A 17,981-nucleotide genomic window follows, 5' to 3' on the forward strand; every position below is an offset into this window, starting at 1 on the left:
TAAATAAATAACAAAGGCCGGATATCCAAAATAGCAGGCAAAATCACAGATAATGAAACCGGATGGAAATCCAAAAGCAATTTATAAAGTGCAAAGTGCCGAGATAAAAGTACAAGAATCGGATTGATGAAACATCCACAATAAAGCTATGACATTAAATACCTGAGTGATGAACTGGATAACCCCAACGCACGTTTCGCGTCAGCTTCTTCCCCCTGTGCGTCCCATACCCACCACAGTATTGTCTTTTACTTGTATTTTACCATATCCGGTCTCGTGTTGAGACTGCAATAAAGGTTATATTCATTTCTATTTGTGCTGGCCCCATTTCCTTTTTTGGTGTTTTACTTCACGTGCAGGCTTGGCACGGGTACTCACCACTGTGAGTCATTTATTGGTGTTTATATTCCATATTAGGCTAGAATTAACGAATATGGAATATAGCAGTGCTAAGTTGAAATCGAAATTCGATTATTATAACTTGAAATAATCGAATTGCGATTTCAACGTAATTCTCAAATCCGACAGTACATTCTAGTATGAGCACGGAAGTCGTCAGAAGCGGCAACGGGCACTGACTAGAGCAGCCAGGAAGCCAGGAATCCTAAGGACAGGTAAGAACTACTTTTGGGAAGTGGGAAAGAAAAAAATATAACAATAAAAAAAAAATTAAAAAAAAAAGAATATTCGAAATATCGAATTTATAGCACTATATTCGAAATATTCTCGAATTATCGAAGTGCTGATATTCGCAAAAAAAAATCGATATTCGAATATTCGCGCTCAACACACTAAATATGGACAATACAAGTGTCACGACTGTGACTGATCCAGACAGGTCTGGGAGGAGAAGGTCGCAGCGACTTGCTACTCGCGATAGCTTGTGAGTTTGCTCCGTGGTTCAGGGTATGTCATCTGGGTTTTGCCTTGTGAACCTTTTTGTCCTGACTGGGAGTTTGTAGGCATCCTTCTCAGGTGAGTCCTGTCTGCCACTCCCAGCTACTATATTAGTTTCAGTTTCACTTGCAGTCATTGCCAGATATAGTCCTTACTTCCAGTGCTACTCTGACCTTGGAAGGAGATCGTTTGATGGTGTTGCTGTGGAGCTCTTGTCCGGCGTGGACTGTCGTGTTTGGGATCGCCTTCTCTGCTCGTGACTGGATAAGTCTATCTCTGCTGTTGTTTGTTTGTTGCTGTCATCCCCTGTTGTTTTCCTAGACGTGAGTGATGGTGACTAGCGCTCCCATCGGCCTTTCCCCAGTCCAGTCTTGTTAGGGCGACTGAGGGTTTAGGCATCCTGCTCGCCGCACGGGTTCACACCCCGTCTAGGGTATCAGGGCAGACAGGTGCCAACTTAGGGTTAGTCAGGGGTGGCCATTCTATTTCCCATCCATAGATAAGGGTCCCCCTTCCCCTCCGTCTGGTGCGACACGACTGCTGCTGGGATAGCGGTCGTGACAACAAGCTCTATAAACTGTTGTAGTACAACAAGTCACTTTAGACACGACGACCTCTACTGCAGGTGCCATATTCCTTTAAACTGGTCATTAAATGGTTATGGTTCAAGAGCACTGCTTTTCAGCCTTCTATTACTCATCCTTCCTAGATTAGGTGTAAATCTACTTCTCCTTCCCCTTTTTTCTTCTCCATCCCTTTCCTTTTTGTTTACGGTATATTTAGGGAGATACTGTAATATGGTGTGGCTATGTTTGGATATGCATGTTCTAGTCCTATGGTCCATACTGTAAACCACCAGCCTATCTGCTATTTGTGGCAGCAACTGGTAAGGAGTCCCAGCTCATGTCTTCTCTATGGAGTCCTGATTAGTGCTCTGACAATAAGGGGGAGAGACCCTTTTGCATTCTGACAGTGCTTGGGGAAACCTCTGCATATTTAAAGTATACCTAGACTTTCAACAAATCTTGCATTAGTCAATAGTATTGTGTGTGTACATGAGGAATAACAGTAATTCTGGCCATTATACAGGTATGACACATCTGACATTTTAGCAGTTTTCTCATCTGTATGCTATTTGTCTAGTTTACAGTTCTCCTAGAGTTAGTGGGTGGTTACTAGCTCCAATCGACTTAGGGTCACACTGCCAATTAGACAAGGCAGTCGCCCCCGGGTGAAGCGATCCCACAGAGAAGTGGGGGCTGCAGCAGGGCCGAGAGAAATGAGTGCTCCCATTGTGCTTCAATACCACTTTCTATATTCAACTGTATTGGCGTCCTCAGGACAACGATACAGTTTAAGTCTCCATTCAGACGTCCGTATGAATGGTCCACATCCGTTCCACAATTATGCGGAACGGGTGTGGACCCATTCATTTTTAATCGGTCCGGAAAAGTTTCGGACAGCATACAGTGTGCTGTCCGCATCCGCACTTCTGTTCCGCGGCCCCCGAACTTCCGGTCCGCGGCTCCGCAATAGAATAGGCATTTTCTATTAAAATGCCAGCCATGTGCACATGGCCAGTATCAGTGTTTTGCGGATCCGCAATTTGCGGATCCGCAAAACACTTACGGACGTGTGACTGGACCCTAATACTACAGCTGGGCATTTTAGTAGGGGCATTTTGTACTGGCACACATTATGGGGGGCTTAATGGGGACATTAGTTTAACTGGGGACAGTAAGAGGGAGTATTTTTTGTACTGGCACACACAAGTGGGCACGCATTATGGGGATACTATGGGAACATAAGGTCTACTGGGGACATTAGAAGGATGTATTTTTTTTTTTATGGCACTAAGAGGGGGTATCTTTTGTGCTGTCACACAGTAGGGAGCATTGGCATACATTATGGGGTTCTATGGGGGCATTGGCTCTACTGGAGCCACTAAGAGGAGGTATTTTTGTACTGCCACACAGAATGAGGGCATGTTCTGTACTGGACACTATATAAGGGGTATTTTTTACAGGCACACATTTTAAGGGAGCATTTTTGTACTTGCATACATTATAAGGGGACATTTTTTGTAATGGCACAGATTAAGGGGCATTTTTCTACTGTCACATTATAAGGAGATTATTACTACTGGGGGCATTATGAAGAGCTTTATTACTACTGTGGTAGAGGAGATGAGCTAACCAGACAAGATTCTTTCAATTTGGGCACAAATCGATTCTGGGAAGGGTGGGAGAGCTCTCTCTCTCTCTCTCTCTATATTTGCCTGAAATGAATCACAAAAAAGAGTCAGAACTTTTTGAGAATTTCTGACCGAATCTCAAACCAGTAGAACCAGTTCACTCATCCTTATACTGTGGGACTAAGGTGGACATGATTAATAGTAAGGGCACTATGGGGACATTATTTCTTCTGGGACACAGTAGGAACATTATTACTGTTGGGGGCACTGAAGGGGAACTATCACTATTAAGTGCACTCTGGCAGAGATTTATTGCTATTGGTGAGACTTTTGTGCCACATTTTCTGTGTCAGGCACCTTGGCACAGTATCAGCTTGGCACAATTATTTTTGGTGTACACTATGTTCACAACACTATTAACGTCAGGACCACTATTTGCTGGGTGCAGTTATTTTTTAGAGCACTGCATGCCAATAATTGAAAGGAGCACTACCTGTGTGTTACCAGTATTTTCAGGTGGACTGTTTTTGCAGTATAGTATTGGGGAGCACAGCAGGCACAGTATTCAGGGTGATAGGATGGGGTGTTCAGAAGGCGGGAGAATGATGGAAAAGTAGAAAACTAAGATGTCTGTTTGTCAAACTCTGCAGAGACAAGAGATGGCTAAAAGAAATCATCATCGCAATCTGGTTCAAAAGAACATCTACATTAGAGGAGACATCAATGGATGTAAGAGGTATGTGAAACTGTATTACCCTGTATGCAGTGGCGTAGGGATCGCTATAGCAGCCATAGCAATGGCTATGGGGCCCTAGGAAAATATCTCAGAACACCGGCTGAGGATTTAAAAATAAAATAAAATCATCTGTGGCGAGTGGGTGGCGGTACGATAGGGGGCGGCCTTCCCCCCTCCCCAATCCCCCCCATCATTGGTGGCAGCGGCAGTTCCAATCGGAGTCCCAGCAGTGTAATGCTGGGGCTCCGATTGGTTACCATGGCAGCCAGGACGCTACTGAAGTCCTGGCTGCCATGGTCAGTTAGTCAGCAGCATACTTACATGCGCTGTGGCCGCCCGGTGCTCCTTCTTCTTGTAACTCGTCATAGGTCTGTGCGGCGCATTGCTATAAGCATAAGCAATGTGCCGCACAGACCTGTGAGGTGCAAGAAGAAGGAGCATCGGGCGGCCACAGCACATGTAAGTATATTGCTGCTGGGACTCCAATTGGAGCTGCCGCTGCCACCAATGTTGGGGGAGGGCGCACTGCCCACCAATGATTTTAATACCGGGGAGGGCGCACTGCCCACCAATGATTTTAATACAGGGGAGGGGAAGGAGGGTGCACTGCCCACCAATGATTTTAATACCGGGGAGGGCACACTGCCCAACAAGGATTTTAATACCAGGGAGTGGGGGGGGTGCGCACTGCCCACCAATAATTTTAATACCGGGGAGGGCTCACTGGGGGCTTATTGAGAGGCACTGGGGGCTAATGGAGAGGGTACTGGGGGCTGGTGAGAGGCACTGGGGGCTGATGGAGATGCACTTACTGGGGGCTGATGGAGAGGCACTGGGGGGCCGCTGGTGAGAGGCACTATTAGCTGATGGAGAGGCACTGGGGGCTGGTGAGAGGCACTGAGGGCTGATGGAGAGGCTACTGGGGCCTGCTATAAGGCTACTGGGGGTTGCTATAAGGCTACTGGGAGTTGCTATAAGGCATGGGGCTCTTATCTGAGGTCTGATTGGGGGTCATTCATATTGGGGTCTGAGCTGAGGTGTTATCTGAGGTCCTATTGGGGTCTTATTAACATTGGGGATCTTATTGGGGCTGTTAGCTGAGGTCTGATTAACATTGGGGGTCTGATTGGTGGTCTGACCTGAGGTGTAATGAAAAATATTTTTTTTCCGGAGCAGCTTGGAGAAAAAAGGCCTCACAGTCTCCCACACTCCTTCTGCCCGGCCAAGCCAGCCAGCACCCCTGAGGCCAAGCCTGTCAGCACCCCTAGGGCCAAGCCTGTCAGCACCCCTGAGGCTAAGCCAGCACCCCTGAGTCTTCAGAACTGTAAGTAAATTATATATAAGAGGAGCTTATAATATGAAAGAGATGAATTATGTCTGAACAGACATATAGCGCAAATTCCAGTTTTTGTTTATGTTGCACTGAATTTTCTGCTAAATATATATATATATATTTATACATTTTTTTTTGGGGGGGGGGTCGGGGTGGCAGTGGATCTTGGGTGAGTTCCCATTTCTAGCTACGCCTCTGCCTGTATGCTTTGTAGTGCTATATCTAATGTTAGAAGGGAAGAGGTTAGGTTGAGAATTTTGCATGGGGGGCGGAGTTGTTAAAATTTTCGCCTCTGGCAGCAGAAAGGTTAGGTCAGTGGTCGGCAAAGTGCGGCTCGCGAGCCACAAGCGGCTCTTTAGAACCTTCAATGCGGCTCTTTGGTTCGGGCTGGCGGGTGGGCGGCCGCGCCATATCGCGCCGCTCAAGCTGCTTGCAAAATTTCCGTCATGCGCCTCCTGCCCCGTCTGTCTGCTCCTTCCACTTTATGAATTAAGCAGGCAGGCGGAGGAGGAGGCGCATGACGAAGGGTGAGATGTCACGCTGCACACAACAGCAGAAGGGCGGGCAGCGGCGGACTTTCGGCAGAACACCGGCCATGTGAGGAGTGGTGAAGAGGCCGCCGCTCAGGAGGAGCGAAATGTCCTGCAGTAGAAAGGTAGGAGCTGCCCCTGGTGTGTGCACAGCGCCGGGCACTGCACCGGCCCCGCCGCAAGTGTCCCTGCCTCCTCCCTTCCCCCCAATAATACATTACTTTACTTACTGGAGGGCACTTATGGGGGATATCTGTGGAGGGCACTTATGGGGGATATCTGTGGAGGGCACTTATGAGGGATATCTGTGGAGGGCACTTATGGGGGATATCTGTGGAGGGCACTTATGGGGGATATCTGTGGAGGGCACTTATGGGGGATATCTGTGGAGGGCACTTATGGGGGATATCTGTGGAGGGCACTTATGGGGGATATCTGTGGATGACACATATATAGCATCTTATGCTATATATGTGTCATCCACAGATATCCCCCATAAGTGCGTCATCCACAGATATCCCCATAAGTGTGTCATCCACAGATATCCCCATAAGTGCGTCATCCACAGATATCCCCCATAAGTGCGTCATCCACAGATATCCCCCATAAGTGTGTCATCCACAGATATCCCCCATAAGTGCGTCATCCACAGATATCCCCATAAGTGCGTCATCCACAGATATCCCCTGTAAGTGCGTCATCCACAGATATCCCCCCATAAGTGCGTCATCCACAGATATCCCCCATAAGTGCGTCATCCACATCTGCAGACAAGTTTAATAAAAGTAAAAAATGATAAAGATAAAATGAAATAATAATCAAGATCCAAATAAAAGAAAGTACATATAAAAGTATGTAAAAACACACTTTGGGCTCATGCCAACGAATGTAAGGGCGCCGTGCAAATAGCGGTCCGCAATGCACGGACACAGACCATGGGGCAGCTGCATGAGGATTGTGGACCCATTCACTTGAATGGGGTTCGCGATCCACATCCGACTGCCCGCACCGCAAAAAAGTAGCGCATGCTGAAGTGAATGGGTCCATGATGCGGGCTGCACACAGCCAGTGCCCGTGTATTGCGGACCCACCGTTTGCGGCCTGCAATATGGCAACGGCAGCCACACGTCGTGTGCATGAGCCCTAATAGTCCTCACTGGTACTGTTGACGCAATATTTTAGGTTTTAAAAATGTGGCTCTCGAAAGAAATTTCAATCGTGGTTTTGGCGATATTTGGCTCAGTTGACAAAAAAGTTTGCCCACCACTGGGTTAGGTGAACCCCTGCATCCACTGCATACAAAAAGTAGAGGACAATCTGCTTCCTAGCTTTCTTACATTAACTCCAAAGCAGCCTTAGTTAGGATCAGGGAGTACATTATAGAGAAATATTGGCCTGTATGGATATAAATAAAGCACTTTGGCTGAGACAGAAACTGTCTATTCATCCTTCATGGAGGATTGTGTCTCTTGTCTCCGAGGTCTTGCCCACTTCTCCTCCATATTCATAGACTTGTATTGATATTTGATCTTTCAATGAGCTGCTTTATGGTGGTGATTTTAAAAGAAAGTTCAAAGAGAAAAGCATTTAGCAAGTTGTGGGAGGGAAACCGCTTATAACAGGAGAACTAAATATTTATTTCTGATAAAATATACAGTTGCAAGAAAAAGGATGTGAACCCTTTGGAATTATATGGATTTCTGCACAAATTGGTCATAAAATGTGATCTGATCTTCATCTAAGGGCTCTTTCACACTTGCATTGTCCGGATCCGTCGTGCACTCCATTTGCCGGAGGTGCCCGCCGGATCCGGAAAAACGCAAGTGAACTGAAAGCATTTGAAGACGGATCCGTCTTCAAAATGCGTTCAGTGTTACTATGGCAGCCAGGACGCTATTAAGGTCCTGGCTGCCATAGTAGTAGTGGAGAGCGGGGGAGCAGTATACTTACAGTCCGTGCGGCTCCCGGGGCGCTCCAGAATGACGTCAGAGCGCCCCATGCGCATGGATGACGTGATCCATGTGATCACGTTGATGTGATCCATGTGATCACGTCATCCATGCGCGTTGGGCGCCCTGACATCACTCTGGAGAGCCCGGGGAGCCGCACAGACGGTAAGTATACTGCTCCCCCGCTCCCCACTACACTTTACCATGGCTGCCAGGACTTTAGCATCCTTGCAGCCATGGTAACCATTCAGAAAAAGCTAAACGTCGGATCCGGCAATGCGCCGAAACGACTTTTAGCTTAAGGCCGGATCCGGATTAATGCCTTTCAATGGGCATTAATTCCGGATCCGGCCTTGCGGCAAGTGTTCAGGATTTTTGGCCGGAGCAAAAAGCGCAGCATGCTGCGGTATTTTCTCCGGCCAAAAAATGTTCCGGTCCGGAACTGAAGACATCCTGATGCATCCTGAACGGATTTCTCTCCATTCAGAATGCATTAGGATAAAACTGATCAGGATTTTTCCGGCATAGAGCCCCGACGACGGAACTCTATGCCGGAAGAAAAGAACGCAAGTGTGAAAGAGCCCTAAGTCACAACAATCGACAATCACAGTCTGCTTAAACTAGTAACACACAAATAATTAAATGTTACCATGTTTTTATTGAACACACCATGTAAACATTCACAGTGCAGGTGGAAAAAGAATGTGAACCCTTGGATTTAATAACTGGTTGAACCTGCTGTGGCAGCAATAACTTCAACCAAACGTTTCTTGTAGTTGCAGATCAGACGTGCACAACGGTCAGGAGTAATTCTTGACCATTCCTCTTTATAGAACTGTTTCACTTCATCAATATTCTTATGATGTCTGGTGTGAATCGCTTTCTTGAGGTCATGCCACAGCATCTCAATCGGGTTGAGGTCAGGACTCTGGGCCACTCCAGATGTCGTATTTTCTTCTGTTTAAGCCATTTTGTTGTTGATTTACTTCTATGCTTTGGGTCGTTGTCCTGTTGCAACACCCATCTTCTGTTGAGCTTCAGCTGGTGGACAGTTCTCCTGCAAAATGTCTTGATAAACTTGGGAATTCATTTTTCCTTCGATGATAGCAATCCGTCCAGGCCCTGATGCAGCAAAGCAGCCCCAAACCATGATGCCCCCACCACCATACTTCACAGTTGGGATGAGGTTTTGATGTTGGTGTGCTGTGCCTCTTTTTCTCCACACATAGTGTTGTGTGCTTCTTCCAAACAACTCAACTTTGGTTTCATCTGTCCACAGAATATTTTGCCAGTACTGCTGTGGAACATCCAGGTGCTCTTGTGCAAACTGTAAATGTGCAGCAATGTTTTTTTTGGACAGCAGTGGCTTCCTCTGTGGTATCCTCCCATGAAATCCATTCTTGTTTAGTGTTTTATGTATCGTAGATTCGCGAACAGGGATGTTAGAATATGCCAGAGACTTTTGTAATTCTTTAGCTGACACTCTAAGATTCTTCTTCACCTCATTGAGCAGTCTGCGCTGTGCTCTTGCAGTCATCTTTACAGGATGGCCACTCCTAGGTAGAGTAGCAGCAGTGCTGAACTTTCTCCATTTATAGACAATTTGTCTTACTATGGACTGATGAACAGCAAGGGTTTTGGAGATACTTTCATAACCCTTTCCAGCTTTATGCAAGTCAACAATTCTTAATCGTAGGTCTTCTGAGAGCTCTTTTGTGTGAGGCATCATTCACATCAGGCAATGCTTCTTGTGAAAAGCAAACCCAGAACTGGTGTGTGTTTTTTTATAAGGCAGGGCAGCTGTAACCAACACCTCCAATCTCATCTCATTGATTGGACTCCAGTTGGCTGACACCTCACTCTAATTAGCTCTTGGAGATGTCATTAGTCTAGGGGTTGACATACTTTTTTCACCTTCACTGTGAATGTTTACATGGTGTGTTCAATAAAAATATGGTAACATTTAATTCTTTGTGTGTTATTAGTTTAAGCAGACTGTGATTGTCTATTGTTGTGACTTAGATGAAGATCAGAGCACATTTTATGACCAATTTGTGCAGAAATCCATATCATTCCAAAGAGTTCACATACTTTTTCTTGCAACTGTATCAAAAAGTTTCTTATGGCTGCTTGCATAAAAGCAAGTATATTTTTTAGTAATTGCAAAAAATGTAATGGGACAAAATAAATTGCAGTAAACACATTTTTGTTATACACTTTATGAAATGAATGTCACAAAACCATTCATTATAGTAGCAAAACTTAAATTAAAGGGAGGAGTGTTTCCATCAAATGATGGAGATGAATACCACCTGATAGGCTGCACTGACTATAATGGAATATGGTTTCCATTAGCAAACTTGATATTTTGCAAGATAAGAAATTGCAGCATGCTGCTTTACTGTCCAGTATTTTTGACAGCATCTGCAACAGAGCGTTTGGGCAGATCCTCCAATATAGATGTGGGTGAAACCTGGCATGGACTTTTGTATATGTTATCAGTCCACCTCTGCATCAGTCACATCATACCTAACTGTCACATATGGCGGTCTTATTCTATAAAAACAGTGAGAAGATGATCACTTCCCCTGTTCCTAATTAGGCTGTTTTATTGACACTATGACCCAGACATTTATTGGTGTCTGGATCACAGTATCACATTAATTGCATCAAAACTACATATTGTAACAGCGGTTGCTGTCCACCGATGTCCCTCTGCTTACCGCCGCAGTCCCGGGCTCTGTGTTCGGCGGTGAAGCTGCTCCATGGGTTCCTTCCAGCCCTGGGCACAGCATACTTTCAGCTTGTTCCCTGTAGGACTTCCTTAAGGGCTGACACGTGTCACTTCCTGTAATTTATGGGTTTAGCACATGTGACCGTGCTGACCAGTCCTAGCCCTCTTGCACCTCTATAAGTGGTTCACCTCCCTTCCCAGATGACTGAGCATCAAGGCCTTTGTGTCCTGCAAAGGTTGCTGTTATTTCTGCTTGTTTTCCTGTTTACCTGACCCGTGCTTGTGTTTCTGGATTACGCTACCTGTTTGATCCCTCCCTTCTTGCCTCAACTCTCCTGTTGCTGAACCGGATTGCCTGACCTGTACCTATGCCGCCTGCCCTGACCAATTGCTAGTTTGACTTTCCCTCTGCCTCAGCCTTCAGTCCTACACCGTTGTTCCTGGTTACGACTTGGCCTGCTGACTATGCCTGTTCCTCTGGTACCTTGCTCTGGTACCCCCTGGTTCACTTGGACTAGTTGCCTTGTGTGCCAATCCTCCTCAAGAGGTAGCAACCTGGTGTTCCCCTCAGGAAAGTCTATTCCCACCATCAGGGGTATTGCGAAGAATGAGAGGGTCACTTATACAACACCCTTAGAGGAGGTTGGTCATGTTGCACAGTGGGTTCATAACTGCTGGTTCGTGACACATATACTGGTTAAATTTCTGTTACAATGGTGGTTCATGGCAACTACTATCCTATGCACACAGGTGCTGGCTTCCCGTGTTTGAATTAGAGCTTGCATTCTTTGTACCTCTGTCTTCTACACTGCTAGGATTAATCTTTTCCTACTCTGTGAACTTCTGCATGGCTGTGTCCAATTGTGAGTAAGCTGCTCCAGCAGGTGAAATAAGTATTGAACATGTCACCAATTTTCTAAGTAAATATATTTCTAAAGGTGCTATTGGCATGAAATTCTCATTGGATGTCGGTAACAACCCATCCAATCTACAAATTAAGTTATGTGTAATAATGAGAAATGACACATGAAAAAAGTATTGGACATGTGAAATAGAGGTGCAAAAAGCCATGGAAAGTCATGACACCAGCTGAAATCTATCAGTAATTAGAAAGCAATCCTCTCACTTAGAGAAAAAAAATAGCTGGTTTAACTGATGGCCTATAAAAAGGTGTCATTACCAAGGTGCCACACAAGCATCTCATGACAGGTAAAACCAGTGAGCTCTCTCAAGACTTTTGCAATTTTATTGTTGCAAAACATACTGGTGGCATTAGTTACGGAAGAATTTCTAAACTACTGAAGATTCTGGTGAGCACTGTTTGGGCCATAATCTGGAAGTAAAAAAAGAATATCATTTTACCATACACTGGCCATAACCAGGTGCTCCCCGCAAGATTTCAGACAGAGGAGTGAAAGGAATTATCAGAAGAGTTGTCCAAGAGCCAAGGACCACCTGTGGAGAGCTACAGAAAGACCTGGAATCAGCAGGTACAATTGTTTCAAAGAAAACAATAAGTAATGCACTTAACCTCCATGGCCTGTATGCACGCTCACCACGCAAGACTCTGAACAAATGCATGTTCAAGCACATTTAAAGTTTGCTCAACAACATTTAGAAAAGACAGTAAAATACTGGGAGAATATAGTCTGGTCAGATGAGACCAAAATTGAACTCTTTGGATGCTATAATACACACCATGTTTGGAGGCCAAAAGGAACTGCATATCACCCCAAGAACACCATACTAACAGTAATGTTTGGAGTTGGGAACATCATGGTGTGGGGATTTTTTTCCATAATTTTCTACAATTTCATATAATTTACGGAAGGATGAATGGACAAATGTACCAAGACATTCTTGATAAAAATCTGCTGCCATCTAACAGGATGATGAAGATGAAACGAGGGTGAACATTTCAGCAAGACAATGATTCCAAACTAACAGTCAAGGAAACTCTCATTTGGTTTCAGAGAAAGAAAATAAAGCTGCTAGAATGGCCCAGCCAAACACCTGACCTGAATCTAATAGAAAATCCATGGAAGGAACTAAAGCTCAGAGTTCATAAAAGGAGCCCATGGAATCTTCAGGATTTGAAGAGTGTTTGTGTGGAACCATGGGCCAAAATTATACCTGAGCCGTGCATGTGACTAGTTTCTCCATATAGGAAGCGTCTTGAAGCTGTCATCACCAACAAAGGCTTTTGTTTGAAGTATTAAATAAATTTCAGTAAGCGTGTTCAATGCTTTTTTCCTTTGTCGTTTTTCATTATATCTTAATTGTTGTTACCGATATCTGGTTAGACTTTCATGTCAATATCACCTTTAGAAACCTGCTTGTATATACCTGGCTGTTTCCTTGAGTCCTTGCCTGTGTAATTGGTCTCTACAAATCTTGCTAAGCTCTGTCTAGCTAACTAGAGCCTATGATAAAGCTATTATGCCTGTCTGATTTCTAATCCATGGTTTCTGACCTGTGCCTGTTTGCATTCAGATCTTGTGCTTGCCTGCTCATTACCTTTGTACAGTTTCACAGATTCGCACAAGCTCTGCCAGCCTGACCTCTGCCTGTATTCTGAAAACATCTATTGTCTGTTCCTTCCGGTGTCTCCGATGCCCCTGGGTTAGCATCCAACCATAGCAGGACCATTCCAAAAGGTAGCGGCGTGGTGGCTCCCCTGCAGTGAAGTGTAGATCCCTGAAAAATTGGGGAATGCAATGATAATGTCCCCAGGACTGTAACAGTTTCCATGCTACTCTGTCTTGTCTATCAATACCCATTATAGGCTGCAGTAATCGTGATAATAACTATTGCAAACGAGGAGTATCTAATATATTTCTGACAGATGGAGAAGGTTGCAAAACAGTCTGACATTTTCTGTCACTGACTTTCACCATAAACAATTAGTTTTACAAAGCAAATCAGTATGACAAACCAGGGCAAACTGAGCTGCTGCACAGGACTGCATGGTTCGGGGGTAGCACTGGAATAAGTGGAGAGGATATTTTTTTTTAGCTTTCTTGCTATTTGCTTTTCCATATAAGCTCATTCATTACACCTGTCCAGCGTTCACGCATGAAGCAGCTCATTTTTGGCTGCATTTTAAATTTAAAATTACAGGGAAACTTTTTTTTTTTTTAAGGTGGTGCAAAACTCAAAATATAATCAAACTATTAATGTAAAAAAACACCCCAAAACCACAACTCCTTTTTTATCCATGTAAGCTTGGCTTGGGAAGGGTGCAAATAGTGAATGAGGCTCAGGTGAATACGCCTCAATATTATTTCGAGATGCAATATGAATATGGGCCCACCATACAGGGGAGGTGGCAAAATATACTTGTTAATATATAACTTTTAATATGATATACAATAAAAATACACCACGAGGATGCATCAACATAACATACATGCAAATAAGGGGTCCAAGCCTGGTACCCCAATACTGGTAGAGAACAAATAAGTAATTAGATCTGCGGCACCTGTGCGGGTGCACGCAGTCTTACCCGACCAACCAGATGGCTAGGATCAGCTTGGCTTAGGTATTGCCTGGACCGGACGGCGTCCCGTGATGGCGTGATATCAAAGGAAGTGATGATGGAACTGTTCCCTATATCACCCTAAAAAGAGGGGGAAGGGGACTGCTCCTATACTGCCTACCTACACAGAGCACTTGCCCCGAAAAGGGCGACCCCGTCCGGATACCTGTCCCTAGTTTGGGACCTGCTCACTAGCACAAAAAAAATTTAAGTTCCTTCAGACCTCCCTTGGGAAGGGTGGCAACCTTGACTGTAAAGACTCCTTCAGACTCCATGGAGGAAATGTATCATAAGGGAAACATTTGAAGTCTGTCTTGCTTGAGTTGGCATTGGCATGCTTTGTTTCAAATTTATTAAATGTTGCATATTATTTGTTAAATTTGGCCCATTTTTAAATCTAGCATGCTACTCCAGTTTTCTACTCCCCCCTATTGTAGTGAGTTTTCAAATTTTAGTGACTTTTAAAAAATTCACAGTGGTAAATCTGGAGCGAAATTAATTAACATGGCAAATCACTGCCATTTTCCACCAATTTTTCAAAACTGGAGTAAGGGTACTTTCACACATGCGTTAAACTTTTCCGGTGTTGAGTTCCGTTCTAGGGGCTCAATACCGGAAAAAAACTGATAAGTTTTATCCTAATGCATTCTGAATGGAGAGCAATCCATTCAGTATGCATCAGGATGTCTTCAGTTCAGTCACTGTACGTTTTTTGGACGGAGAAAATACTGCAGCGTGCTGCAGTATTTTCTCCACCCAAAATTCCAGAACACTTGCTGGAATGCCGGATCCGGCATTATTTTCCATTGAAATGCATTAATGCCGGATCTGGCCATAAGTGTTTTGGAAAAGTGTTCTGGACCCGGAAGGGGTACTGAGACCGCTCTGGTCAATGTCCAGGACGATCTACTGATGGCATTCGACCAGAACGACTCTATGGTCCTAGTCCTTCTGGACCTATCATCCACTGTCCTGTGGAGTACCACAAGGCTCGGCACTATCTTCAGTCTTGTTCAACATCTATCTGAGACCATTAGCCGACATCATCAGGAGCCACAATATTCAGTTTCATGTTTATACGGATGATACACAACTGTACTTTAGGCTTGCCAAAGGAACAGTTGATCAAGTCGATCTGGCCAGATGTCTCTTGGAGATCGATCACTGGATGAGTGCCAATTATCTAAAGCTTAATGGCACCAAAACTGAATGTATTACATTCAGTGACCAGAAAATTACACCCTCAGCACCCCAATGGCCATTGTCTTTTGGACCTGTCCCTGAGACAGCCATCCAGGTCAGGGACTTGGGAGTGGTCTTGAACTCCAGATTAACCCTGGCTCCTCAGATAAATCAGGTGGTTAATATCTGCCACTACCAACTGAAACTTCTGAGGAGGATCTTAAAATACATTTAATCCCCTCTCAGGAAAGAGTTGGTCGGAGCAGCGATCAGCAGTCGGTTGGACTATTGTAATGCCTTGTACATAAGACTCCCTAAGAAGAACTTGCATAGACTTCAACTTGTGCAGAATGCCGCAGCAAGGCTACTAACGGGTGTTGCCCGCCGAGAGCATATCACTCCCTCTCTTAATGCCTTGCATTGGCTCCCCGTCCAACAACGGGTGATGTTCAAGATTGGATGCTTCATGCATAGGGTATTCCATGGTGTGGGGCCATTGTACCTGCGACGTAAATTCACCAGGTACGCCCCGTTAAGGACATTGAGGTCTAGTAACTCTGCAAATTTTAACATCCCACACATTAATAAGATCAGACGTGGAGGTAGATCCTTTTCGGCTCAAGGGGCCAGATTTTGGAACCACCTACCTCTGGTCCTGAAAATGATTCCCAGTCTTCTCTCATTCAGACGTGCACTGAAAACCTTACTTTTCAAGCAGGCGTTTGATCTTCCTATATAACATTTATTTTTGGTTCATATAATTTTGGGGGTTTTCCTAAATCTTAGTTTATAAATTCACAGTTGGTAATGTCCCTTCTATTTTAAAGATACCTTTCCCTCACGTTTATAAATTTTTGTTCTCTTCACATTTTCTATATCTCGTCCGAACCCTTTGAACCTTGAGATCCTCCTACCTTCCCTCCTTTCCCTCCCTTCACTACCTTCCCTTTTTCTTGATTTTCCATTTGATAAGTGCTAGGAAATTGGTCTCTGGAATAGGTGCCTTATTCTCTAGGCCTTTGCGGCCCATGGCAAAGTGTCATGCCTTCTTTTCAGCCAGCTAAGCGCATCGAGGCCCTAAGGGTAAGTCTGCGTGTACACAAGACTATACATCATCATCAAAAACGGATCCGGTTTTGCGGTCTGCGCATGCGCAGACCTTTAATTATGTGAAAAAGATAAATACCGGATACGTTTTCCGGATGATAACCAGAGAGATGGATCCGGTATTGCAATGCATTTGTGAGACGAATCCGTATCCGAATCCGTCTACAAATGGTGTCCAGAACAGCCTGCCGGAATCCAACAACGCAAGTGTGAAAGTACACTAATGGGTGTAAAAGTACAAAAAGTTGCAAATTCTGAGCAAATAAGCCCAAAAAGCCACAAAACCCAATTTTGCTATTTTTTTTTTATTATTATTATAATTATTATTATAAATTATTCCACCCCACCACCACAACTATGTGTATTTTACATATGGAGTCTAATGGAGCTTTCTACACTTTTTATTTCTTATTTCAGATGCATACAGAAGTACAGTAGAGGCATTCACACCTATATGGCACTACTTACAGCTCCATACAGAATAGAGAAATAAGACAGCCATGCGCATGAAGTACTGGTCACATACCTGAGAACTGAAACCCATAACTTTCTCATCTGTCGACTGCTTCTGAGCGCTTTTATCTGCAGTTACATTTTTGTTGGTGCTACACTGCCTAATATCACATTTGCTCTTTGCCATTCTAGTTTTCGCAATAAATCAGGGCAAGAAACATAAAAGAAGAAAAAAAAAAGTACATTCTAAACGTTTCAATATAAAAAAAAAAAATACTAGGGGCACTATAGAGGGGCATATATCAACTACAGGGGCACTATAGAGGGGCCTATATCAGCTACTGGGGCACTAGAATGGGACATATTTCAACTACTGAAGGCACTATAAAGGGGCCTATATTAACTACTAGGGGCACTATAGAGGGGCATATATCAACTACAGGGGCACTATAGAGGGGCCTATATCAGCTACTGAGGCACTATAGAGAGGCCTATATTAACTTCTGGGGCACTATAGAGGGGCCTATATCAACTACTGGGGCACAATAGTGGAATGTGAATTAACTACTGGATCACTATAGAGGAACCTATTATAACTACTGGGGCAATATATAGGGCTCTATATTAACTACTAGGGACACTATATAGGGGTCTATACTAACTACTGGGACACTATAGAGGGTGCCTATAATAACTATTGGGGGCATTATAGAGGGGTCTATATTAACTACTGGCGGCACTGTAGAGGGGGCTAAATTAACTGCTAGGGCACTGTAAAGGGCCTATAACTCCTGGGACAGTATAGAGCAGCTTATATTAACTACTGTGGCACTATAGATGGGCCTATATTAGGTACTGGGCCACTATAGAGGAGCCAAAATTAAATAATGGGGGCATTATAGAGAGGCCTATGAAAACTACATGGGGCACTATAAAGGGCCCTTACAACTTGGGGCACTATCGGGGGGGGGGGGTATAGAGGGGCCTTATTACTAATGAGGGCACTTTAAGGGGCATTATTACAACTGGCGGTACAGTGGGGGGAATTTTTATTGAGCACAATATGGAAGGCACTACTACCAACAGGGGCACTCTTAGGAAGTATTATCAGTGTAGGGGGCACTATTAGTATTTAGGGGACTTTGGAAGAGAATTATATTCAGTGGGACCTTTGCGAGCACTATTAGTATGTGGGGACTGTATGGCACTGTTATGTCTTCAGTATAGTGTTTGGGGGCATTGGGGAGCACAAAAGGCACAGAATTGGGGGTAGCAGCATGATAGCACTGATGGAGCACCAGAAGGGGAAGAATGTTAAAAAGGGGGGA

Source organism: Bufo bufo, chromosome 4 (assembly GCF_905171765.1).
Source record: "Bufo bufo chromosome 4, aBufBuf1.1, whole genome shotgun sequence".
NCBI lineage: Eukaryota > Metazoa > Chordata > Amphibia > Anura > Bufonidae > Bufo > Bufo bufo.